Below are 27,505 nucleotides of genomic sequence, written 5' to 3' on the forward strand. Positions count from 1 at the left end.
ACGGAGGAAAAACTGAGTATTGATGGAACCACTGAATAGGATCATAAATTCGGTCATGGAGACTGTCATACCATATTTTGTGACCCTAAGAAAGAATCGGATAAATAATTATGCCATCACGCCACCCCCGTGGCCCGTAAAAATTTTGACAGTATTGCCAAAGGGGGTGGTACACGAGACGGAGGAAAAGCTGAGTATGGGTGGAACCACTGAATCGGATCATAAATTCATTCATGGAGTCTGCCATACCATATTTTGTGATTCTAAGAAATAATCAGATCAATAATTATGCCCTCACGCCACCCCCGTGGCTTGTTCAAAATTTTGACAATATTGCCAAAGGGGGTAGTACACGAGTCGAAGGAAAAACTGAGTATGGGTCAAACCACTGAATCGAATCATAAATTCGGTCATGAAGACTGCCATACATTATTTTGTGACCCTAAGAAATAATCAGATCAATAATTATGCCCTCACGCTACCCCGGGGCTCGTTCAAAATTTTGCCTGTATTGCCATAGGGGGTCGTACGCGAGTCGGAGGAAAAACTGAGTATGGGTCAAACCATTGAATCGGATCATAAATTCGGTCATGGAGAATGCCATACCATATTTTAAGACCCTAAGAAAGAATCGGATTATTTATTATGCCCTCACTTCACCCCGTGGCCCGTTCGAAATTTTGCCAGTATTGCCAGAGGAGGTAGTACACGAGCCGGAGGGAAAACCGCGTATGGTTCGAACCAGTTAATCGGATCATAAATTCGGTCATGGAAACTGCCATACCATATTTAGTGACCCTAAGAAAGAATCAGATCAATAATTATGCACTTACGCCACCCCCGTGGCCCGTTCGTAATTTTGCCAGTATTGCCAAAGGTGGTGGTACACGAGTCAGAGGAAAATCTAAGTATGGGTCGAACCACTGAATCGGATCATAAATTCGGCCATGGAGATTGTCATACCATATTTTGTGACCCTAAGAAAGAATCGGATAAATAATTATGCCATCACGCCACCCCCGTGGCCCGTTAAAAATTTTGTCAGTATTGCCAAAGGGGGTAGTACACGAGACGGAGGAAAAACTGAGTATGGGTGGAACCACTGAATCGGATCATAAATTCGGTCATGGAGACTGCCATACCATATTTTGTGACCCTAATAAATAATCAGCTCAACAATTATGCCCTCACGCCACCCCATGGCCAGTTCAAAATTTTGCCAGTATTGCCAAAGGGGGTAGTACACGAGCCGGAGGAAAAACTTAGTATGGGTCTAACCACTGAATCGGATCATAAATTCGGTCATGGTGAATGCCAGACAAATATTTTAAGACACTAAGAAAGAATCGGATCCATTATTATGCCCTCACACCACCCCGTGGCCCGTTCGAAATTTTGCCTGTTTTGCCAAAGGAGGTAGTACACGAGCCGGAGGAAAAACCGCGTATGGGTCGAAGCACTGAATCGGATCATAAATTCGGTCATGGAGATTGCCAAACCATATTTTAAGACCCTAAGAAAGAATCGGAAAAATAATTATGCCCTCACGCCACTCCGTGGCCCGTTAAAAATTTTGACAGTATTGCCAAAGGGGGTAGTACACGAGACAGAGGAAAAATTGAGTATGGGTGGAACCATTGAATCGTATCATAAATTCGGTCATGGAGACTGTCATACCGTATTTTGTGACCCTAAGAAGTAATCAGATCAATAATTATGCCCTCGCACCACCCCGTGGCCAGTTAAAAATTTTGACAGTATTGCCAAAGGGGGTAGTACACGAGACAGAGGAAAAATTGAGTATGGGTGGAACCACTGAATTGGATCATAAATTCGGTCATGGAGACTACCATACCATATTTTGTGACCCTAAGAAATAATCAGATCAATAATTATGCCCACGCGCCACCCCGTGGCCAGTTAAAAATTTTGCCAGTATTGCCAAAGGGGGTAGTACACGAGCCGGAGGAAAAACTCAGTATGGGTCTAACCACTGAATCGGATCATAAATTCGGTCATGGTGTTTGCCATACCATATTTTAAGACCTTAAGAAAGAATCAGATCAATTATTATGCCCTCACACCACCCAGTGGCCCGTTCGAAATTTTGCCAGTATTGCCAAAGGAGGTAGTACACGAGCCGGAGGAAAAACCGCGTATGGGTCGAACCACTGAATCAGATCATAAATTCGGTCATGGAGATTGCCAAACCATATTTTAAGACCCTCAGAAAGAATTGGAAAAATAATTATGCCATCACGCCACCCCGTGGCCCGTTAAAATATTTGACAGTATTAACAAAGGGGGTAGTACACGAGACAGAGAAAAAATTGAGTATGGGTGGAACCACTGAATCGGATCATAAATTCGGTCATGGAGACTGCCATACCATATTTTGTGACCCTAATAAATAATCAGCTCAATAATTATGCCCTCACGCCACCCCGTGGCCAGTTCAAAATTTTTCCAGTATTGCCAAAGGGGGTTGTTCACGAGCCGGAGGAAAAACTTAGTATGGGTCTAACCACTGAATCGGATCATAAATTCGGTCATGGTGAATGACAGACCATATTTTAAGACCCTAAAAAAGAATCGGATCCATTATTATGCCGTCACACCAACCCGTGGCCCGTTCGAAATTTTGCCAGTATTGCCAAAGGAGGTAGTACACGAGCCGGAGGAAAAACCGCGTATGGGTCGAACCACTGAATCGGATCATAAATTCGGTCATGGAGATTGCCAATCCATATTTTAAGTCCCTAAGAAAGAATCGGAAAAATAATTATGCCCTCACGCCACCCCCGTGGCCCGTTAAAAATTTTGACAGTATTGCCAAAGGGGGTAGTTCACGAGTCAGAGGAAAAATTGAGTACGGGTGGAACCACTGAATCGGATCATAAATTCGGTCATGGAGACTGCCATACCATATTTTGTGACCCTAAGAAATAATCAGATCAATAATTATGCCCACGCGCCACCCCGTGGCCAGTTAAAAATTTTGCCAGTATTGCCAAAGGGGGTAGTACACGAGCCGGAGGAAAAACTCAGTATGGGTCTAACCACTAAATCGGATCATAAATTCGGTCATGGTGTTTGCCATACCATATTTTAAGACCCTAAGAAAGAATCAGATCAATTATTATGCACTCACACCACCCCGTGGCCCGTTCGAAATTTTGCCAGTATTTCCAAAGAAGGTAGTACACGAGCCGGAGGAAAAACCGCGTATGGGTCGAACCACTGAATCGGATCATAAATTCGGTCATGGAGATTGCCAAACCATATTTTAAGACCCTAAGAAAGAATTGGAAAAATAATTATGCCATCACGCCACCCCGTGGCCCGTTAAAAATTTTGACAGTATTGCCAAAGGGGGTAGTACACGAGACAGAGGAAAAATTGAGTATGGGTGGAACCACTGAATCGGATCATAAATTCGGTCATGGAGACTCCCATACCATATTTTGTGACCCTAATAAATAATCAGCTCAATAATTATGCCCTCACGCCACCCCCGTGGCCAGTTCAAAATTTAGACAGTATTGCCAAAGGGGGGTAGTACACGAGCCGGAGGAAAAACTTAGTATGGGTCTAACCACTGAATCGGATCATAAATTCGGTCATGGTGAATGCCAGACAAATATTTTAAGACACTAAGAAAGAATCGGATCCATTATTATGCCCTCACACCACCCCGTGGCCCGTTCGAAATTTTGCCAGTATTGCCAAAGGAGGTAGTACACGAGCCGGAGGAAAAACCGCGTGTGGGTCGAACCACTGAATCGGATCATAAATTCGGTCATGGAGATTGCCAAACCATATTTTAAGACCCTAAGAAAGAATCGGAAAAATAATTATGCCCTCACGCCACCCCGTGGCTCGTTAAAAATTTTGACAGTATTGCCAAAGGGGGTAGTACACGAGACAGAGGAAAAATTGAGTATGGGTGGAACCACTGACTCGTATCATAAATTCGGTCATGGAGACTGTCATACCATATTTTGTGACCCTAAGAAATAATCAGATCAATAATTATGCCTACGCGCCACCCCGTGGCCAGTTAAAAATTTTGACAGTATTGCCAAAGGGGGGTAGTACACGAGACAGAGGAAAAATTGAGTATGGGTGGAACCACTGAATCGGATCATAAATTCGGTCCATGGAGGACTACCATACCATATTTTTGTGACCCTAAGAAATAATCAGATCAATAAATTATGCCCACGCGCCACCCCGTGGCCAGTTAAAAAATTTTGCCAGTATTTCCAAAGGGGGTAGTACACGAGCCGGAGGAAAAACTCAGTATGGGTCTAACCACTGAATCGGATCATAAATTTCGGTCATGGTGTTTGCCATACCATATTTTAAGACCCTAAGAAAGAAATCAGATCAATTATTATGCCCTCACACCACCCCGTGGGCCCCGTTCGAAATTTTTGCCAGTATTGCCAAAGGAGGTAGTACACGAGCCGGAGGAAAAACCGCGTATGGGGTTCGAACCACTGAATCGGAATCATAAATTCGGTCATGGAGATTGCCAAACCATATTTTTAAGACCCTAAGAAAGAATTGGAAAAATAATTATGCCATCACGCCACCCCGTGGCCCCGTTAAAAATTTTGACAGTATTAACAAAGGGGGTAGTACACGAGACAGAGGAAAAATTGAGTATGGGGTGGAACCACTGAATCGGATCATAAATTCGGTCATGGAGAACTACCATACCATATTTTTGTGACCCAAATAAAATAATCAGCTCAATAATTATGCCCTCACGCCACCCCGTGGCCAGTTCAAAATTTTTTCCAGTATTGCCAAAGGGGGTTGTACACGAGCCGGAGGAAAAAACTTAGTATGGGTCCTAACCACTGAATCGGATCATAAATTCGGTCATGGTGAATGACAGGACCATATTTTTAAGACCCTAAAAAATGAAATCGGATCCATTATTATGCCCTCACACCAACCCGTGGGCCCGTTCGAAATTTTGCCAGTATTGCCAAAGGAGGTAGTACACGAGCCGGAGGAAAAAACCGCGTATGGGTCGAACCACTGAATCGGATCATAAATTCGGTCATGGAGATTGTCAAAACCATATTTTTAAGTCCCTAAGAAAAGAATCGGAAAAATAATTATGCCCTCACGCCACCCCGTGGCCCGTTTAAAAATTTTTGACAGTATTGCCAAAGGGGGTAGTTCACGAGACAGAGGAAAAATTGAGTATGGGTGGAAACCACTGAATCGGATCATAAAATTCGGTCATGGAGGACTGCCAATACCATATTTTGGTGACCCTAAGAAAATAATCAGATCAATAATTATGCCCACCAGCGCCCACCCCGTGGCCAGTTAAAAATTTTGCCAGTATTGCCAAAAGGGGGTAGTACACGAGCCGGAGGAAAAAACTCAGTATGGGTCTAACCACTAAATCGGATCATAAATTCGGTCATGGTTGTTTGCCCATACCATATTTTAAGACCCTAAGAAAGAATCAGATCAATTATTATGCCCTCACACCACCCCGTGGGCCCGTTCGAAATTTTGCCAGTATTTCCAAAGAAGGTAGTACACGAGCCGGAGGAAAAAACCGCGTATGGGTCGAACCACTGAATCAGATCATAAATTCGGTCATGGAGATTGCCAAACCATATTTTTAAGACCCTAAGAAAGAATTGGAAAAATAATTATGCCATCACGCCACCCCGTGGCCCATTAAAAATTTTGACAGTATTGCCAAAGGGGGTAGTACACGAGACAGAGGAAAAATTGAGTATGGGTGGAACCACTGAATCGGATCATAAATTCGGTCATGGAGACTGCCATACCATATTTTGTGACCCTAATAAATAATCAGCTCAATAATTATGCCCTCACGCCACCCCGTGGCCAGTTCAAAATTTAGACAGTATTGCCAAAGGGGGTAGTACACGAGCCGGAGGAAAAACTTAGTATGGGTCTAACCACTGAATCGGATCATAAATTCGGTCATGGTGAATGCCAGACAAATATTTTAAGACACTAAGAAAGAATCGGATCCATTATTATGCCCTCATACCACCCCGTGGCCCGTTCGAAATTTTGCCAGTACTGCCAAAGGAGGTAGTACACGAGCCGGAGGAAAAACCGCGTGTGGGTCGAACCACTGAATCGGATCATAAATTCGGTCATGGAGATTGCCAAACCATATTTTAAGACCCTAAGAAAGAATCGGAAAAATAATTATGCCCTCACGCCACCCCGTGGCCCGTTAAAAATTTTGACAGTATTGCCAAAGGGGGTAGTACACGAGACAGAGGAAAAATTGAGTATGGGTGGAACCACTGACTCGTATCATAAATTCGGTCATGGAGACTGTCATACCATATTTTGTGACCCTAAGAAATAATCAGATCAATAATTATGCCTACGCGCCACCCCGTGGCCAGTTAAAAATTTTGACAGTATTGCCAAAGGGGGGTAGCACACGAGACAGAGGAAAAATTGAGTATGGGTGGAACCACTTAATGGGATCATAAATTCGGTCATGGAGACTACCATACCATATTTTGTGACCCTAAGAAATAATCAGATCAATAATTATGCCCACGCGCCACCCCGTGGCCAGTTAAAAATTTTGACAGTATTTCCAAAGGGGGTAGTACACGAGCCGGAGGAAAAACTCAGTATGGGTCTAACCACTGAATCGGATCAAAAATTCGGTCATGGTGTTTGCCATACCATATTTTAAGACCTTAAGAAAGAATCAGATCAATTATTATGCCCTCACACCACCCCGTGGCCCGTTCGAAATTTTGCCAGTATTGCCAAAGGAGGTAGTACACGAGCCGGAGGAAAAACCGCGTATGGGTCGAACCACTGAATCTGATCATAAATTCGGTCATGGAGATTGCCAAACCATATTTTAAGACCCTAAGAAAGAATTGGAAAAATAATTATGCCATCACGCCACCCCGTGGCCCGTTAAAAATTTTGACAGTATTAACAAAGGGGGTAGTACACGAGACAGAGGAAAAATTGAGTATGGGTGGAACCACTGAATCGGATCATAAATTCGGTCATGGAGACTACCATACCATATTTTGTGACCCAAATAAATAATCAGCTCAATAATTATGCCCTCACGCCACCCCGTGGCCAGTTCAAAATTTTGCCAGTATTGCCAACGGGGGTAGTACACGAGCCGGAGGAAAAACTTAGTATGGGTCTAACCACTAAATCGGATCATAAATTCGGTCATGGTGAATGACAGACCATATTTTAAGACCCTAAAAAAAGAATCGGATCCATTATTATGCCCTCACACCACCCCGTGGCCCGTTCGAAATTTTGCCAGTATTGCCAAAGGAGGTAGTACACGAGCCGGAGGAAAAACCGCGTATTGGTCGAACCACTGAATCGGATCATAAATTCGGTCATGGAGATTGCCAAACCATATTTTAAGTCCCTAAGAAAGAATCGGAAAAATAATTATGCCCTCACGCCACCCCGTGGCCCGTTAAAAATTTTGACAGTATTGCCAAAGGGGGTAGTACACGAGACAGAGGAAAAATTGAGTATGGGTGGAACCACTGAATCGGATCATAAATTCGGTCATGGAGACTGCCATACCATATTTTGTGACCCTAAGAAATAATCAGATCAATAATTATGCCCACGCGCCACCCCGTGGCCAGTTAAAAATTTTGCCAGTATTACGAGCTGGAGGAAAAACTCAGTATGGGTCTAACCACTAAATCGGATCATAAATTCGGTCATGGTGTTTGCCATACCATATTTTAAGACCCTAAGAAAGAATCAGATCAATTATTATGCCCTCACACCACCCCGTGGCCCGTTCGAAATTTTGCCAGTATTTCCAAAGGAGGTAGTACACGAGCCGGAGGAAAAACCGCGTATGGGTCGAACCACTGAATCGGATCCTAAATTCGGTCATGGAGATTGCCAAACCATATTTTAAGACCCTAAGAAAGAATCAGAAAAATAATTATGCCCTCACGCCACCCCGTGGCCCGTTAAAAATTTTGACAGTATTGCCAAAGGGGGTTGTACACGAGACAGAGGAAAAATTGAGTATGGGTGTAACCACTGAATCGGATCATAAATTCGGTCATGGAGATTGCCGTACCATATTTTGTGACCCTAATAAATAATCAGATCAATAATTATGCCCTCACGCCACCCCGTGGCCAGTTCAAAATTTTTCCAGTATTGCATAAGGGGGTAGTACACGAGCCGGAGGAAAAACTCAGTATGGGTATAACCACTGAATCGGATCTTAAATTCGGTCATGGTGATTGCCATACCATATTTTAAGACCCTAAGAAAGAATCAGATCAATTATTATGCCCTCACACCACTTCGTGGCCCGTTCGAAATTTTGCCAGTATTGCCAAAGGAGGTAGTACACGAGCCGGAGGAATAACCGCGTATGGGTCGAACCACTGAATCGGATCATAAATTCGGTCATGGAGATTGCTAAACCATATTTTAAGACCCTAAGAAAGAATCGGAAAAATAATTATGCCCTCACGCCACCCCGTGGCCCGTTAAAAATTTTGACAGTATTGCCGAAGGGGGTAGTACACGAGAAAGAGGAAACACTGAGTATGGGTGGAACCACTGAATCGGATCATAATTTCGGTCATGGAGACAGCCATACCATATTTTGTGACCCTAAGATTGAATCGGATCAATAATTATGCGGTCACGCCACCCTGTGGCCAGTTCGAAATTTTGCAAGTATTGCCAAAGGGGGTAGTACACGAGCCGAAGGAAAAACTCAGTATGGGTCTAACCACTGAATCGGATCATAAATTCGGTAAAGGTGATTTCCATACCATATTTTAAGACCCTAAGAAAGAATCGGATCAATTATTATGCCCTCACCCCACCCCGTGGCCATTTTGCCAGTATTGCCAAATGAGGTCGTACACGAGCCGGAGGAAAAACCGTGTATGGGTCGAACAACTGAATCGGCTCATAAATTCGGTCATGTACACTGACATACCATATTTTGTGACCCTAAGAAAGAATCAGATCAATAATTTTGCCTTCACGCCACCCCGTGGCCCGTTCAACATTTTGCCAGTATTGCCAAAGGGGGTAGTACACGAGACAGAGGAAACACTGAGTATGGGTGGATCCACTGAATCAGATCATAATTTCGGTCATGGAGACTGCCATACCATATTTTGTGACCCTAAGAAAGAATCGGATCAATAATTATGCCCTCACGCCACCCCGTGGCCAGTTCGAAATTTTGCCAGTATTGCCAAAGGGGGTAGTACACGAGCCGGAGGAAAAACTCAGTATGGGTCTAACCACTGAATCGGATCATAAATTCGGTCATGGAGACTGCCATACCATATTTTAAGACCCTAAGAAAGAACCGGATTAATAATTAAAACCTGACGCCACCCCGTGGCCCGTTTGAAATTTTGCCAGTATTGCCAAAGGGGATGGTACACGAGACGGAGGAAAAACTGAGTAAGGGTGCAACCGCTGAACCGGATCATAAATTCGGTCATGGAGACTGCCATACCATATTTTGTGACCCTAAGAAATAATCAGATCAATAATTATGCCCCCACACCACCCCGTGGCCCGTTCGAAATTTTGCCAGTATTGACAAAGGGGGTCGTACACGCGTCGGAGGAAAAACTGAGTATGGGTCGAACCACAGAATCGGATCATAAATTCGGTCATGGAGACTGCCATACTATATTTTATGACCCTAAGAAATAATCGGATCAATTATTATGCCCACACGCCACCCCGTGGCCCGTTCGAAATTTTGCCAGTATTGCCAAAGGGGGTCGTACACGAGTCGGAGGAAAAACCGCGTATGGGTGGAACCACTTTATCGGATCATAAATTCGGTCATGGAAACTGCCATACCATATTTTATGACTCAAAGAAAGAATCGGATCAATTATTATGCCCTCATGCCACCTCGTGGCCGTTCGAAATTTTGCCAGTATTGCCAAAGGAGGTGGTACACGAGCCGGAGGAAAAACCGCGTATGGGTGGAACCACTGAATCAGATCATAAATTCGGTCATGGAGACTTCCATACCATATATTGTGACCGTAAAAAAGAATCAGATCAATAATTATGCCCTTACGCCACCCCGTGGCCCGTTCGTAATTTTGCCAGTATTGCCAAAGGGGGTGGTACACGAGACGGAGGAAAATCTAAGTATGGGTCGAACCACTGAATCGGATCATAAATTCGGTCATGTAGACTGCCATACCATATTTTGTGACCCTAAGAAAGAATCGGATAAATAATTATGCCCTCACGCCACCCCGTGGCCCGTTAAAAATTTTGCCAGTAATGCCAAAGGGGGTAGTACACGAGCCGGAGGAAAAACTCAGTATGGGTCTAACCACTGAATCGGATCATAAATTCGGTCATGGTGATTGCCATACCATATTTTAAGACCCTAAGAAAGAATCAGATCAATTATTATGCCCTCACACCACCCCGTGGCCCGTTCGAAATTTTGCCAGTATTGCCAAAGGAGGTAGTACACGAGCCGGAGGAAAAACCGCGTATGGGTCGAACCACTGAATCGGATCATAAATTCGTTAATGGCGATTGCCAAACCATATTTTAAGACCCTAAGAAAGAATCGAAAAAATAATTATGCCCTCACGCCACCCCGTGGACCGTTAAAAATTTTGACAGTATTGCCAAAGGGGGTAGTACACGAGACAGAGGAAAAATTGAGTATGGGTGGAACCACTGAATCGGATCATAAATTCGGTCATGGAGACTGCCATACCATATTTTGTGACCCTAAGAAATAATCAGATCAATAATTATACCCTCACGCCACCCCGTGGCCAGTTCGAAATTTTGCCAGTATTGCCAAAGGGGGTAGTACACGAGCTGGAGGAAAAACTCAGTATGGGTCTACCCACTGAATCAGATCATAAATTCGGTCATGGAGACTGCCATACCATATTTTTTGACCCTAAGAAAGAATCAGATAAATAATTATGCCCTCACGCCACCCCATGGCCCGTTCAAAATTTTACCAGTATTCTCAAAGGTGGTAGTACACGAGACAGAGGTAACACTGAGTATGGGAGTAACCACTGAATCGGATCATAATTTCGGTCATGGAGACAGCCATACCATATTTTTTGACCCTAAGAAAGAATCAGATAAATAACTATGCCCTCACGCCACCCCGTGGCCGTTCAAAATCTTGCCAGTATTAACAAAGGTGGTAGTACACGAGCCGGAGGAAAAACCGCGTATGGGTCGAACCACTGAATCGGATCATAAATTCGTTAATGGCGATTGCCAAACCATATTTTAAGACCCTAAGAAAGAATCGGAAAAATAATTATGCCCTCACGCCACCCCGTGGACCGTTTAAAATTTTGACAGTATTGCCAAAGGGGGTAGTACACGAGACAGAGGAATAATTGAGTATTGGTGGAACCACTAAATCGGATCATAAATTCGGTCATGTAGACTGCCATACCATATTTTGTGACCCTAAGAAATAATCAGATCAATAATTATGCCCTCACGCCACCCCGTGGCAAGTTCGAAATTTTACCAGTATTGCCAAAGGGGGTAGTACACGAGCTGGAGGAAAAACTCAGTATGGGTCTACCCACTGAATCAGATCATAAATTCGGTCATGGAGACTGCCATACCATATTTTTTGACCCTAAGAAAGAATGAGATAAATAATTATGCCCTCACGCCACCCCATGGCCCGTTCAAAATTTTGCCAGTATTGCCAAAGGTGGGTACACGAGACAGAGGTAACACTGAGTATGGGAGTAACCACTGAACCAGATCATAATTTCGGTCATGGAGAAAGCCATACCATATTTTTTGACCCTAAGAAAGAATCAGATAAATAAATATGCCCTCACGCCACCCCGTGGCCCGTTCAAAATTTTGCCAGTATTGCCAAAGGTGGTACTACACGAGACGGAGGAAAAACTGAGTATGGGTGGAACCACTGAATCGGATCATAAATTCGGTCATGGAGACTGCTATACCATATTTTGTGACCCTGAGAAATAATCAGATCAATAATTATGCGCTAACGCCACCCCGTGGCCCGTTCGAAATTTTGACAGTATTGCCAAAGGGGGTAGTACACGAGTCGGAGGAAAAACTGAGTATGTATCGAACCACTGAATCGAATCATAAATTCGGTCATGATGATTGCCATAACATATTTTGTGACCCTAAGAAAGAATCGGATCAATAATTATGCCCTGACGTCACCCCGTGGCCCGTTCGAAATTTTGTCAATATTGCGAAAGGGGGTAGTACACGAGTCGGAGGAAAAACTGAGTATGGGTCGAACCACTGAATCGAATCATAAATTCGGTCATGAAGACTGCCATACCATATTTTGTGACCCTAAGAAAGAATCGGATTAATAATTATGCCCCTGACGCCACCCCCGTGGCCCGTTTGAAATTTTGCCAGTATTGCCAAAGGGGGTGGTACACGAGACGGAGGAAAAACTAAGTATGGGTGGAACCACTGAATCGGATCATAAATTCGGTCATGGAGACTTCCATACCATATTTTGTGACCTTAAGAAATAATCAGATCAATAATTATGCCCTCACGCCACCACGTGGCCCGTTCAAAATTTTGCCAGTATTGCCAAAGGGGGTCGTACACGAGTCGGATGAAAAACTGAGTATGGGTCGAACCACTGAATCGGATCATAAATTCGGTCATGGACACTGCCATACCATATTTTGCGACCCTAAGAAAGAATCAGATCATTAATTGTGCCCTCACGCTACCCCATAGCCCGTTCGTAATTTTGACAGTATTGCCAATGGGGTCGTACACGAGACGGAGGAAAACCTGAGTATGGGTGGAACCACTGAATCGGATCATAAAATTCGGTCATGGAAACTGCCATACCATATTTTGTGACCCTAAGAAAGAATCGGATCAATAATTATGTCCTCACGTCACCCCGTGGCTCGTTCAAAATTTTATCAGTATTGCCAAAGGGGGTAGTACACGAGTCGGAGGAAAAACTGTGTATGGGTCGAACCAATGAATCGAATCATAAATTCGGTCATGAAGACTGCCATACCATATTTTGTGACCCTAAGAAAGAATCGGATAAATAATTATAACCTGACGCCACCCCGTGGCCCGTTTGAAATTTTGCCAGTATTGCCAAAGGGGGTGGTACACGAGACGGAGGAAAAACTGAGTATGGGTGCAACCACTAAATTGGATCATAAATTCGGTCATGGAGACTGCCATACCATATTTTGTGACCCTAAGAAATAATCAGATCAATAATTATGCCCTCACACCACCCCGTGGCCCTTTCGAAATTTTGCCAGTATCGCCAAAGGGGGGGTCGTACACGCGTCGGAGGAAAAACTGAGTATGGATCGAACCACAAAATCGGATCATAAATTCGGTCATGGAGACTGCCATACCATATTTTAAGACCCTATGAAAGAATCGGATCAATTATTATGCCCTCACGCCACCCCGTGGCCCGTTCGAAATTTTGTCAGTATTGCCAAAGAGGGTCATACACGAGTCGGAGGAAAAACTAAGTATGGATCGAACCACTTCATCGGATCATAAATTCGGTCATGGGAACAGCCATACCATATTTTAAGACCCTAAGAAAGAATCGGATCAATTATTATGCCCTCACGCCACCCAGTGGCTCGTTCCAAATTTTGCCAGTATTGCCAATGGAGGTGGTACACGAGCCGGAGGAAAAACCGCGTATGGGTCGAACCACTGAATCGGATCGTAAATTCGGTCATGGAGACTTCCATACCATATTTTGTGACCCTAATAAAGAATCAGATCAATAATTATGCCCTCACGCCACCCCGTGGCCCGTTCGTAATTTTGCCAGTATTGCCAAAGGGGGTGGTACACGAGTCGGAGGAAAATCTAAGTATGGGTGGAACCGCTGAATCGGATCATAAATTCGGTCATGGAGACTGCCATACCATATTTTGTGACCCTAAAAAATAATCAGATCAATAATTATGCCCTCACGCCACACTGTGGCCAGTTCGAAATTTTGCCAGTATTGCCAAAAGGGTAATACACGAGCCGGAGGAAAAAGTCAGTGTGGGTCTAACCACTTAATCGGATCATAAATTCGGTCATGGTGATTCCCATACCATATTTTAAGACCCTAAGAATGAATCTGATAAATTATTATGCCCTCTCACCACTCCGTGGCCCGTTCGAAATTTTGCCAGTATTGTTAAAGGAGGTAGTACACAAGCCGGAGGAAAAACCGCGTATGGGTCGAACCACTGAATCGGATCATAAATTCGGTCATGGAGATTGCCAAACCATATTTTAAGACCCTAAGAAAGAATCGGAAAAATAATTATGCCCTCACGCCACCCCGTGGCCCGTTAAAAATTTTGACAGTATTGCCAAAAGGCGTAGTACACGAGACATAGGAAAAATTGAGTATGGGTGGAACCACTGAATCGGATCATAAATTCGGTCATGAAGACTGCCATACCATATTTTTTGACCCTAAGAAATAATCAGATCAATAATTATGCCCTCACGCCACCCCGTGGCCAGTTCAAAATTTTGCCAGTATTGCCAAAGGGGCTAGTACACGAGCCGGAGGAAAAACTCAGTATGGGTCTAACCACTGAATCGGATCATAAATTCGGTCATGGTGATTGCTATACCATATTTTAAGACCCTAAGAAAGAATCAGACCAATTATTATGCCCTCACACCACTTCGTGGCCCGTTCGAAATTTTGCCAGTATTGCCAAAGGAGGTAGTACACGAGCCAGAGGAAAAACCGCGTATGTGTCGAACCACTGAATCGGATGTAGGTTCCCAGCCGGATCTACACGGAATATCTCGTTCTACGTAGGTGCGGAATCCCTACGTATGACGATACGAGCATAGAAGACGATACACGTTAACACAATCAAACACACGTTACAATAAACAAAGACACGTTGTATTCCAACTGGAAACACGTGATTCACTGATCACCGATTACACAAACTCTGAACAACTCATAAACTGATTCATCTAAATCAGCCGTAACCTAGCCGTATATAACAGACGACAACTTCGCCTAACATATTTAGGCGAAGTTGTCACTAACTTCGCTTGTTCCACAAGATCGCCTATATAAGCGAACTTGTGAGCTAACTTCGCTTAATACAAAATACAAATCCAACTAACTCGATTACAGACACTAGACACTGAACTACTGACATCATGTACCAACAGACTCCCCCTTGGCAGTAGCTTCATACCTCTATCTCAAACATGTGTCTTGTAATCCCAAAAATCTTGTATCTTTCATCTTCAAGCATGAACGCCTTCTCGTACACAAACTGAAACAACTCTTTGATACTTCTTTGCTTCTTCTTTCCAAGCAGGAATATAAAATATCTTTTTCTCGTTTAGCACCTGCAGATCAGCTTGAGACAGATTCACTAGATGCATAGGATCATTAACTCTCATCAGCTCTTGTTCATCTTCATCCTCCATTACTGCTTCAGCTGTTTCATAATCCACATACCACCACTTCAGATCTTTGAGCACATCCTTGGGCATTTGTTTCATCGGCACTTCTTTTAAACACCGGATCGGCTTATACTTCATGATCATCCAAGGCTTGCCATCTGCTCTCATTTCTCTGTCTTTGTCTTCAACAAGCTTTCCTTTCTGTGGTTTCAACAGCTCGAACTTTTTCTCCTTTATGCTTTCCTTCCAGACTATCTTCCCAATGACCCTAGCCATGTTATCATCACTCCTGTTTATCAACCCCAACCTGGCTAAGTCCTTCACTTCACACTCAGGCAACGTATTCAACGATCTCAACAGCCTCTTGAAATACTGAACCCCATCATACCTTTTAATCACAAAAATCCTCAACTGCTCATCATATAACCAGCATATACTCCCCTTTTTCGATTCAGCATAACCCCTGACGTTGTAACTTTTCTTGAACATAGTAGGGACGCCGGTTTCTTAGTCTTTACGAACCACTGAGCGTAGCCTTCTTTCCATCTTGGCTGCTCCTCCCATTCCGTCTCATCGCTTCCCATATCTTGACCCATATATGCCTTATCAACTTCCGGAATCTCATGCTCAACGTTCTCCTCCACAATCTCTCCTTCTTCAATCTCACTATCAATGACAATCTCAGCCCCTATCTTCTCTATCTCCTCCATCGGTAACACATCCTCATCACCTATAACATCATCTAACACCTCCTCAGCATCCACAACCACCTCATCATCACCCCCTGAACCGCCAGCTGCACTCGTTGACTCCCCCTGAGATGTGGAAGTCCCAAGAGCTTGTTCTGTTCTTGGCAACTCTCCACCTGCACCTTTCGATGCATTGGGATCAGCGTCTCGATCATTACGCTTCTTCGTCCTCAGCTCATCACCCTTACAGCCCGTCTCCCCCTGAGATGCCAAGAACTGTTTCAAGGCATCAATTATTTTACCATGCTCGATCAGGAGGGACGACTGAATCTGATTCTCCGCAACGAGGCGCTGAATAGCATTAGTCTGGATAAGATTTACCCTTGATTGTTCTGCCACGACCCTTTCTAGCGCTGCTATTCTTTCCGAATCGGATAAGGTTGCATCGAAATCAAACCTCATATATGATATGTCTTGAGCGTACGGAGGAGGGATTTCCAATGTAATCGGCACCTCAGAAACAGGTGGAAACGTAACCGCAGGTGGTATCGTAACCGACAACCCTGCAGTAGCAACAACTGTCGACTCAACAAACCTTGCTACAACCTCCGTTGGAGTAAGAGTTGGAGGTGGCAGGGACACAATCTCCAGAGCCGAGAGCTGGAATGTAGTGGGTGGGATGTCGAAGGAAGATGAGGTAGTCACCATGGGAACATCCGTGGCGATTGGCCCTGTAACTTGCAATGGTGTAGGGACTATAGTAATACCAGACAGTGCGGGTGGAGTGAAACGAACCACCCTTGAGCTCTCACCAGCTCCCGAACCTGCACCTACCCGTTCCCTTCTCGATCTATGGACCAACTGATGTAAATCTTCCTCAAAATCCGACTCACTGTGATCATTGTCTCTCTTCCTCTTCCCATGAATCCTTTCTTGTGTAACCAAAATCCGTCTAGCTTCAGCCACATCATCATCTGAAGAATCAGAATCAGCCTCAGTCGTAGCTGCCCTAGCAACATCCACACTAGTAACCCGGGCTACCGAGACTTGTACCTCTTCCTCAGGGTCAACACGATCCATATCAAAAAATCCTTGACCGCCAAACGCAGCTTCAAGGTCTACATTTTCCTCCGGTGCCACAACAAGAGTAGTAGGTAAAGCTTTTTGTACCTCAGGTGGTGGTTGAGGTGCTCCAGCCTGTTGTGGTGCCGGATCCCGAAACTCGTCCCCACGAGCTGGAACATACTCTGGGTTGATAAAGTACCCAAATAATGGAGTATGTCGAGGACGGAGCTCAGGCTTGCTTCTTGCACTTGATGATCTACACTGAGCGAAGATCCTCTTGCTTACACTCTCCACATATCTAATCGGGCGGCGCTGAGGTAACGTGGGAGCAACATGATTCAAGATCATTTGAAGGAATCTTGGATACATCAGAAATCTCTCACGCGCCACCGCTATTCTTTGACGGTCTATCTCGTAGAATACCATCTGACTAAAGCTATAACGCTTATTGTAAGTCAGTGCAGTCATCGCCGACTGCATGGTCGCACCCATTCCATCCGTACCAGCCTTTCTCCCTGACATACACACGATCATCACGTGCATAAGAAATCGCCATTGGTCTAACAAGAATCCCTTTCGTCTTTGAGTATCTCCCAATGGACCAGAATATCCCATCCTCAGATAAGCACCATCTCTGAATGGAGCCACGAAGTCTGTAGGATCGTCTCTCGTTTCATCCCCAAACTATAAAGCCACCCTGATCTGTTCAGACGAGAACTGTACTATCTGATTGTTAACCGTTGCACGCATAACCGGGGGCTCGACTCGACAGTCATATTCCACTGTCTGCCAGAACAGGCTGGAAGATAGGCAGTGTTGTAGTAATAGCGTGGAAGATACGCGAGCGGAGTAGAAATGTGATGATCTCGCGGAAATCATCAACACCGCTCGCATCCGGGTCCAATGTGATGTACATGTTATGCCCCGGGAAAAACTGTCAATGGTTATCTCCTCTTTCGTCACCACCTGCACCACCTGCTCCAGCTACAGCTCCATTTCTGCAACAAAAACAGACTAGTTAGAGAATCGTCGAGGCAAATCACAAGTTCGCCTGTTACCATGAGCGAAGTTATGATTTATTCTGTATAGGCGAAGTTAGAGGTGGGACGAAGTTGGGAACAACTTCGCCTCAACTTGAACTTCGCCTGATCAATGTTAAGTAAAAAGGGCCAGGCGAAGTTAATGATAACTTCGCCTAACCACAACTTCGCCTCATGTACTGTTACATAATTAATTATCAGGCGAAGTTAACCCTCAGGCGAAGTTAAGGATAACTTCGCCTAAACTGTAAGTTCGCCTGAATATGAATCGGCAACAGTTTAGTTGTTCAAACGAATTGATTTGGTCAATTTGGAGATTGCGGACTGTTAAACACATGTTTTTATGGAGATCTAGACGATCAATATGATTACGACCACGTGAAAATAAGTTTGAAAATCGGGTGTTGGATGTTTGAAAGAACGAGGTCACTAAACAGGTCGAAACGACCTTTGATTAACGTCAATGACATAGATTAAAAGATGCAACAACCCTACACACCTTTAACACGGAATGAACTCGAGAAAAAATAACACAGATTGATCGAGATATAACTTCGCTTAGGGTTACTAGGAATAAGTTCGCCGGATTTTGAAAAACAATACTGAGCATTTGACCAAAAACTTCTTTATATAGGGTCAAGGTTATACAGGCGAAGTTATGGATAACTTCGCCTATTGCAGGCGAAGTTAGGGATAACTTCGCCGATATTAAATTTACAAAACAAACCCCTATAATTTGAACAATTTGCAATTAAGTTTTAAAACATCCTTTAAAGAGTTAAATGATACGATCAAGACCAAGTAACCAGGTATAAAATCATACAACTACATAAGTAGGATAAAACTTAGAAATAAGGTACACGGGATCAAATTTCAGTCTCGACAGGGACTACCACGTTTTAGAAAAGATCCGAACAGGAATCATACTAATTACGTGACTGTCACATAGATCCATGTTCAGCTGTATTATGACATAAAGAGACAGGTTGTAAGCAGGTAAATAACTTCAAATGGTTTTCATCGCTTCTGTAATACGGGTTAGGTTCAATTAAGCTCAAAATTTAAATGGGCAACACGTCAGAGATTGTGATGTCTCTTATCTATTCTCAAAGCGTATTTGGCTTTCACCAAGTCACCCCGAGTTGACCTCGACCCGTAGTGTCTGATTAAATAGTAAGTACTCTTCGATCTTTAGACTCTTCTTCCCGTTCTCTTTCTTGCATCTTGATTGAGAAGTATTAACATTATAAGCTCTAGAATGTCTCAGTTTTTTTTTTAATAACAAGATTTACACAGTTTTAGAGACGTAAACAACTGCAAGTCCCGAATCTGGATCACTGCAGTTTCTTGACATGCTATTTTCACGGGAATTAGAACACTCACGGGCTCGTGTATGACTGGGCAATCGCTTTTCTGCCTATCATTCGGAAAGATATATATGGAGACATGCACAACTCTTAAGGAGTTTCCACGTAAAATCGAGGAGATTTAGTTTGTATCACTTCTACTTTTACGCACCATAAAAAGCTACCATGACATACAATGACTGTTCTAAAGTCTTTTAGGCCTAATAACTTCACTTATTAAGCACACAGAATCAGTTTGTCTATCACTTTCCAAGGTTGGATCAATTTTCCTTTAAACATAGTAAAGAAACTTCTTACGAAGTAGTAGACTTGAAAAATAATTTCATCTCCCTAAAAAAATTTAACTTCTATCGCCCCGATCAATTCAAAGTCTTCAGGTAAACGGCTATCCTGAAGATCCAATGGATCAGCTGGACCGACCACATACGAGTATGTGTCCTTCTAACTAAGTATGAACGACTAATTTTCAGCGAAAGAATAAAAACACATCATAAACCGCCTCGGTCACTTTCAGTCATCTGGTTAATGGCTATCCTCATACTCTACAGGTAGAAATGAGGACCAAACATATCCGAAGATATGTCCTTCAAACTGAAGCAACCGACATAATTCAAAGCGATAGTGACGTTTTTTTTTTTTTTTTTTTTTTTTTTTTTTTTACAAATACTCGAAAACGAAAAACACGGTTACTCGGGATTGATCATCCCATTTAGCTCAACAAGGTTTTGAAAACGAGTTTTGTCAAACGCTTTAGTAAACAAATCAGCGAAATTATCTAACGAATCAACCTTTTCGAGCACAATCAATTTCTTCTCAGCACAATCCCGTATAAAATGATGACGGATGTCAATGTGTTTAGTTTTGCTATGCTTTACGGGATTGTTAGTTACTGAGATAGCAGCAGTGTTATCTATGCAAATAGGAGTATGAGTGAAATCCAGACCATAATCGCGCAATTGCTGTTGTATCCAAAGAACCTGGGAGCAGCAGTTCGATGCTGCCATGTATTCTGCTTCACAGGTAGAAATGGCGACTGAGGTCTGCTTCTTGCACTGCCATGACACTAATCTGCCTCCAAGAAACTGACATCCACCTGTTGTTGACTTCCGATTCTGATTGCATTTGACAGAAGACACGATTCTTCTGTTGCCATCTTAGTCGACCTCATGTCCATAATATATGTATTCTTTTCCCTTGGAGCCTTCATTACTATCCATTCCTCTGGTATCTTGAAACCAAGATACAGTACGATCGCTTCATCTTTGGTAAAGTGCACAGTGTACTCTTTGTCACAGATCTGAGATACACTCAGCAGATTATGCTTCAGTTCTTCAACGAAATTCACCTTCTCTAACTTCATTTTGCCATTAGTCACTGTCCCAATTCCAGTAATCCTTCCACCACTCTCTCCAGCAAAACTAACTCTTCCTCCCTGAACAGGTTTCCACTCGTGTAACAAATTCTTGTTACCCGTCATGTGCCAGGAACAGCTGCTATCCACAACCCATAGATTGTTTGCAGCTCTGTTCAACTGTTCCTGCACGATCAAAGCAAAGGATTAAAATCTGGGGACCCAAGACCTATTGGTCTTGGGTCGATTAAATCTGTTAAAATGCATCCCGTACTTTGGCTGTCCAAAGTTAGTATTAGACTGATTTCTGTAAGTCCCAAAAGGATACCTTCTAGTAGATTGACTATGAGGCCATCCAAACCTTCATGAGTTAAATGAATTATTACTAATGGTTTGGTGGTTAACTGGGAAAAACTGAGGTCGACTTCTTTGAAAACCTGGATTAGTCCAACATCTGAACTTTGATGAGTTTTCATTTTTACCATTATAGAAATTACTGTTAGTTCTATTCTCAGTTTTCGAAGGCCTCATACCTCTGAATCTCTGCTTCAGAGGGCAATCAACAATTAGGTGTCCTATTTGATTGCATCTGAAACAACTCCTGTGTTCAACTTTCGTCTCAATAGTTGTTTTAGATGATGAGGCTGCATTACTGTCCGTTTGTCTAACATATGGTGGGACATGCGGGTTTAGTGGAGAATTCTTTTCAGTTGGTTTATGTTCCTCTCCACGTTTTAGTAACACTTCCTCTTCTTCTGTCTCACTAGACTCGGATGTCTTGTCCGAATTTGATGAGACAGAACTAGGAACAGAAATCTTAACATTCGAAACAGGCTTACTCGTTTCGTCTTTACTAATTTCTGGATTTTTAATCGTAACCTTAACAGGAACTGTCTGACCAATTTCAACATCAACAGATTTCTGATTACTAGGATCAAAAGTATAGTTATGATTATAAGGTGGTGGAACTTCATTATATCCAATTCCTCCCCTTTTAACTGGGGAACGTTGATCACTTACGAGGTGATCAAGTATTGCGGAGGAATTTCTAAATTGCTCAAGCTTTCTGTTTAGTTCCACCATTTTCACCTGGTGATCAGCTATCTGTTTATCCCTTTCAGCAATTAGTTTTGTTTTCTCTTCTAACACTTCATAGCTAAGATCAATTACTTGTATTTTTTCAGCTAGACTTGCTTAAAGACTTCTGATATCTTTCTCACTAGCTTTAATTTTTACCTTGTAACTGTTTTCTCTAGTTTTAGTGTAATAATGATCTTCTTTTAATGTTCTGAATTGAGCATCCAAACTAACAAACTGATCAGTTATTGTTTTCAACTGTTCAGACAGATTTTCACATTTCGTACAAGGGAGTTTAGGACTTACCTCAGAAAGCTGATCGTTCACTTCTGCCATGTAGGCTTGATTTTCTTTTGTCTCTCTGGGTTTTTCTTCAGTTTCGATGTTAACCAAGTTGGCCTGTTCGAACACTTCCTCAACTTGCAGATTCCAGTTGTATTCCCCGTTCTGTCTGGATATCATCGCCCTATTCTCACTACCTCCACCACTCTGTTGTGTAGACCTGTTTTGACTGCGTTCTACTCTGTCATTTGTGCATTCTTTTGCAAAGTGGCCATTCTGTTGACAGTTATAACACCGAACCTTTGACTTGTCAAAACCTGGTCTTTCACCAACAAATTTTCTACCAGTTTTCTTCATAAACCTTTTAACTCTTCTTACAATCATTGCCATCTGCCACTGCAGATCCATCTCCTCCAGATCAACAGCATCGATCTGATCATAGTCTTCGTCTAAAGTTGCAGGATCAACGATTTTACCTTTAATGTAATTTTCGTAAGAAGCAATGAAAGATGCATAGAGAGCAAACTGCTGTTCAGCAGATTTAACACTCATGGGCATCTGAGAGTAGTTGATGTTCGGAACACTTGAAGAAAAACTACCCTTTGTTGTTTAAGGTTTAGAAGAATTTGTTCCACCAGCTACGAAACACACATCACCGTCCATGTTGAGAGAAACATGACCATCATGAGTTGAGTTAGAGCTCGAGTCTCCCTTTGAGTAATAAGCAGATGATTCTGACTTCGAACTTGAACTTGAATTAACTTTCGCACCATACATTCCCGGATCCTGAACCTGATCAGTTGGTGTCTCTTTTCGAACCATGTTAAGTTCAAAGGTTCGTAGTTTATTGACTGCTGTTTCCAAGTCATAGTCGGCAAACTCTTTATCTTCTCTCATCAAGACAGTGTACATCTCCCATTTCGGTGGGAGAGCATCAAGAAGTTTTTCTACAATCTCCTCTTCTTTGTAAGCAATGGAATAATTGCTGAGTTCGGTCATCAAGTGATAATATCTCGTGATGATATCATCAAGTGATTCATTCTTCAAATACTTGAACACCGAGAATTGGGTTTTGAGTAGTTTAATCTTGGATGCACGTATCCCCACATTACCTTCAAATCGGTTTTCAAGTGCTTCCCATAACTCTCTAGCGGTTTTATACTTCCTGAAGGTGTGAAGAATCTCTTGTGGAAGAGCCATTGTTATCGCAACATGAGCTTTGCTTTCAGCCTCATACATCTTCTTTTCTTCCTCTTCCATCTTGTTGTATTTCTTAATTTGTTCACGACCCTCATACAAAGCAGTTGGTGGAATGTATCCATATTGAATGCACACCCACATCTTAGCATCTTGATATTTAACATACTGCTCAAACCGATCTTTCCACGCCACGAAATCGGTACCCTTAAGCATTTTCGGTGCCTTAGTAGCTGAACCCGCTTCCACCTCCATTTTTACCAGTTCCATAATATTTATGGAAGTCATCTTTCACGAAACGAAAACACAAAGAAACCCGAAAAAATAAAAATTTTATTCTGAATAGCACTGTAGGCGAAGTTAAAGTTAACTTCGCTTAAGTCTTATCTTCGCTTGATTTCTCAACTTCGCTTGATTAAGTTAAGCGAACTTGTGAGGTAGGCGAAGTTGTGGATAACTTCACTTAACCTTATATCTTCGCCTAAACCCTACAAACAGTAGCGGCAACTTCGCCTGATGAACACGATGATTTTGCAGGTTTGATTTTGACGTTTTGCGAGGTATGCGAAGGTGTAATGGGTTGTTTATGATGGTGGGAGTTGAGTAGGACACAAAAATTCGGTAAACTCGTCCCGCGAATAGTCGAACGGAATGATTTCTACACCCGCGTGATAATCCCGAACCACACAATCACGAGCAAAAGCTCTGATACCAATTGTAGGTTTCCAGCCGGATCTACACGGAATACCTCGTTCTACGTAGGTGCGGAATCCCTACGTAAGACGATACGAGCGTAGAAGACGATACACTTTAACACAATCAAACACACGTTACAATAAACAAAGACACGTTGTATTGCAACTGGAAACACGTGATTCACTGATCACCGATTACGCAAACTCTAAACAACTGATTCATCTAAATCAGCCGTAACCTAGCCGTATATAACAGACGACAACTTCGCCTAACATGTTTAGGCGAAGTTGTCACTAACTTCGCTTGTTCCACAAGTTCGCCTATATAAGCGAACTTGTGAGCTAACTTCGCTTAATACAAAATACAAATCCAACTAACTCGATTACAGACACTAGACACTGAACTACTGACATCATGTACCAACATCGGATCATAAATTCGGTCATGGAGATTGCCATACCATATTTTAAGACCCTATGAAAGAATCGGAAAAATAATTATGCCCTCACGCCACCCCGTGGCCCGTTAAAAATTTTGATAGTATTGCCAAAAGGGGGTAGTACACGAGATAGAGGAAACACTGAGTATGGGTGGAACCACTGAATCGGATCATAATTTCGGTCATGGAGACAGCCATACCATATTCTGTGACCCTAAGATAGAAGCGGATCAATAATTATGCCCTCACGCCACACTGTGGCCAGTTCGAAATTTTGCCAGTATTGCCAAAGGGGTAGTACACGAGCCGGAGGAAAAAGTCAGTATGGGTCTAACCACTAAATCGGATCATAAATTCGGTCATGGTGATTCCCATACCATATATTAAGACCCTAAGAAAGAATCGGATCAATTACTATGCCCTAACACCACCCCGTGGCCCGTTCGAAATTTTGCCCGTATTGCCAAAGGAGGTAATACACGAGCCGGAGGAAAAACCGCGTATGGGTCGAGCCACTGAATCGGATCATAAATTCGGTCATGGAGATTGCCAAACCATATTTTAAGACCCTAAGAAATAATCGAAAAAATAATTATGCCCTCACGCCACCCCGTGGCCCGTTAAAAATTTTGACAGTATTGCCAAAAGACGTAATACACGAGACAGAGGAAAAATTGAGTATGGGTGGAACCACTGAATCGGATCATAAATTCGGTCATGGAGACTGCCATACCATATTTTGTGACCCTAAGAAATAATCAGATCAATTATTATGCCCTCACGCCACCCCGTGGCCAGTTCGAAATTTTGCCACTATTACCAAAGTGTGTCGTACACGAGTCGGAGGAAAAACTGAATATGGGTCGAACCACTGAATCGGATCATAAATTCGGTCATGGAGACTGCCTTACCATATTTTAAGACCCTAAGAAACAATCGGATCAATTATTATGCCCTCACGCCACCCCGTGGCCCGTTCGAAATTTTGCCAGTATTGCCAAAGGGGGTCGTACACGAGTCGCAGGAAAAACTGAGAATGGGTCGAACCACTTAATCGGATCATAAATTCGGTCATGGAGACTGCCATACCATATTTTAAGACCCTAAGAAAGAATCAGATCAATTATTATGCCCTCACTCCACCGCGTGGCCCGTTCGAAATTTTGCCAGTATTGCCAAAAGGGGTCGTACACAAGTCGGAGGAAAAACTGAGCATGGGTCGAACCACTTATCAGATCATAAACTCGGTCATGGAGACTGCCATACCATATTTTAAGACCCTAAGAAAGAATCGGATCAATTATTATGCACTCACGCCACCCCGTGGCCCGTTCTAAATTTTGCCAGTATTGTCAAAGGAGGTGGTACACGAGCCGGAGGAAAAACCGCGTATGGGTGGAACCACTGAATTGGATCATAAATTCGGTCATGGAGACTTCCATACCATATTTTGTGACCCTAAAAAATAATCTGATCAATAATTATGCCCTCACGCCACACTGTGGCCCGTTCGAAATTTTGCCAGTATTACCAAAGGGGGTCGTACACGAGTCGGAGGAAAACTGAGTATGGGTCGAACCACTGAATTGGATCATAAATTCGGTCATGGAGACTGCCATACCATATTTTAAGACCCTAAGAAACAATCGGATCAATTATTATGCCCTCACGCCACCCCGTGGCCGTTCGAAATTTTGCCAGTATTGCCAAAGGAGGTAGTACACGAGCCGGAGGTAAAACCGCGTATGGGTCGAACCACAGAATCGGATCATAAATTCGGTCATGGAGATTGCCAAACCATATTTTAAGACCCTAAGAAAGAATCCGAAAAATAATTATGCCCTCACGCCACCCCGTGGCCCGTTAAAAATTTTGACAGTATTGCCAAAAGGCGTAGTACACGAGATAGAGGAAAAATTGAGTATGGGTGGAACCACTGAATCGGATCATAAATTCGGTCATGGAGACTGCCATACCATATTTTGTGACCCTAAGAAATAATCAGATCAATAATTATGCACTCACGCCACCCCGGGCCAATTCAAAATTTTGCCATTATTGCCAAAGGGGGTAGTACACGAGCCGGAGGAAAAACTCTGTATGGGTCGAACCACTTATCTTATCTAAATTCTGTCATGGAGACTGCCATACCATATTTTAAGACCCTAAGAAAGAATCGGATCAATTATTATGCACTCACGCCACCCCGTGGCCCGTACAAAATTTTGCCAGTATTGTCAAAGGAGGTGGTACACGAGCCGGAGGAAAAACCGCGTATGGGTGGAACCACTGAATTGGATCATAAATTCGGTCATGGAGACTTCCATACCATATTTTGTGACCCTAAAAAATAATCAGATCAATAATTATGCCCTCACGCCACACCGTGGCCCGTTCGAAATTTTGCCTGTATTGCCAAAGGGGTAGTACACGAGCCGGAGGAAAAATTCAGTGTGGGTCTAATCACTGAATCGGATCATAAATTCGGTGATGGTGATTCCCATACCATATTTTAAGACCCAAAGAAAGAATCGGATCAATAATTATGCCCTCACACCACCCCGTGGCCCGTTCGAAATTTTGCCAGTATTGCCAAAGGAGGTAGTACACAAGCCGGAGGAAAAACCGCGTATGGGTCGAACCACTGAATCGGATCATAAGTTCGGTCATGGAGATTGCCAACCCATATTTTAAGACCCTAAGAAAGAATCGGAAAAATAATTATGCCCTCACGCCACCCCGTGGGCCGTTAAAAATTTTGACAGTATTGCCAAAAGGCGTAGTACACGAGACAGAGG

The 27,505-nt window shown here is 43.1% G+C and overlaps 1 long non-coding RNA gene across 1 annotated transcript; it reads right to left on the reverse strand.

The window, feature by feature from the left end:
* Positions 1-8,077: 8,077 nt before the first annotated feature.
* LOC143563074 (uncharacterized) lies at positions 8,078-27,445 on the reverse strand. The gene is made up of 2 exons (XR_013140597.1): positions 27,093-27,445; positions 8,078-8,714 (listed from the first exon to the last, which is right to left on the reverse strand). It is a non-coding gene; the product is annotated as an uncharacterized LOC143563074 (long non-coding RNA).
* Positions 27,446-27,505: the final 60 nt, after the last annotated feature.

The sequence above is a fragment of the Bidens hawaiensis genome, unplaced genomic scaffold (assembly GCF_021521415.1).
Source record: "Bidens hawaiensis isolate Kalapana, Puna unplaced genomic scaffold, B.hawaiensis_p1.1 tig00021234_1, whole genome shotgun sequence".
Classification (NCBI taxonomy): Eukaryota; Viridiplantae; Streptophyta; class Magnoliopsida; order Asterales; family Asteraceae; genus Bidens; species Bidens hawaiensis.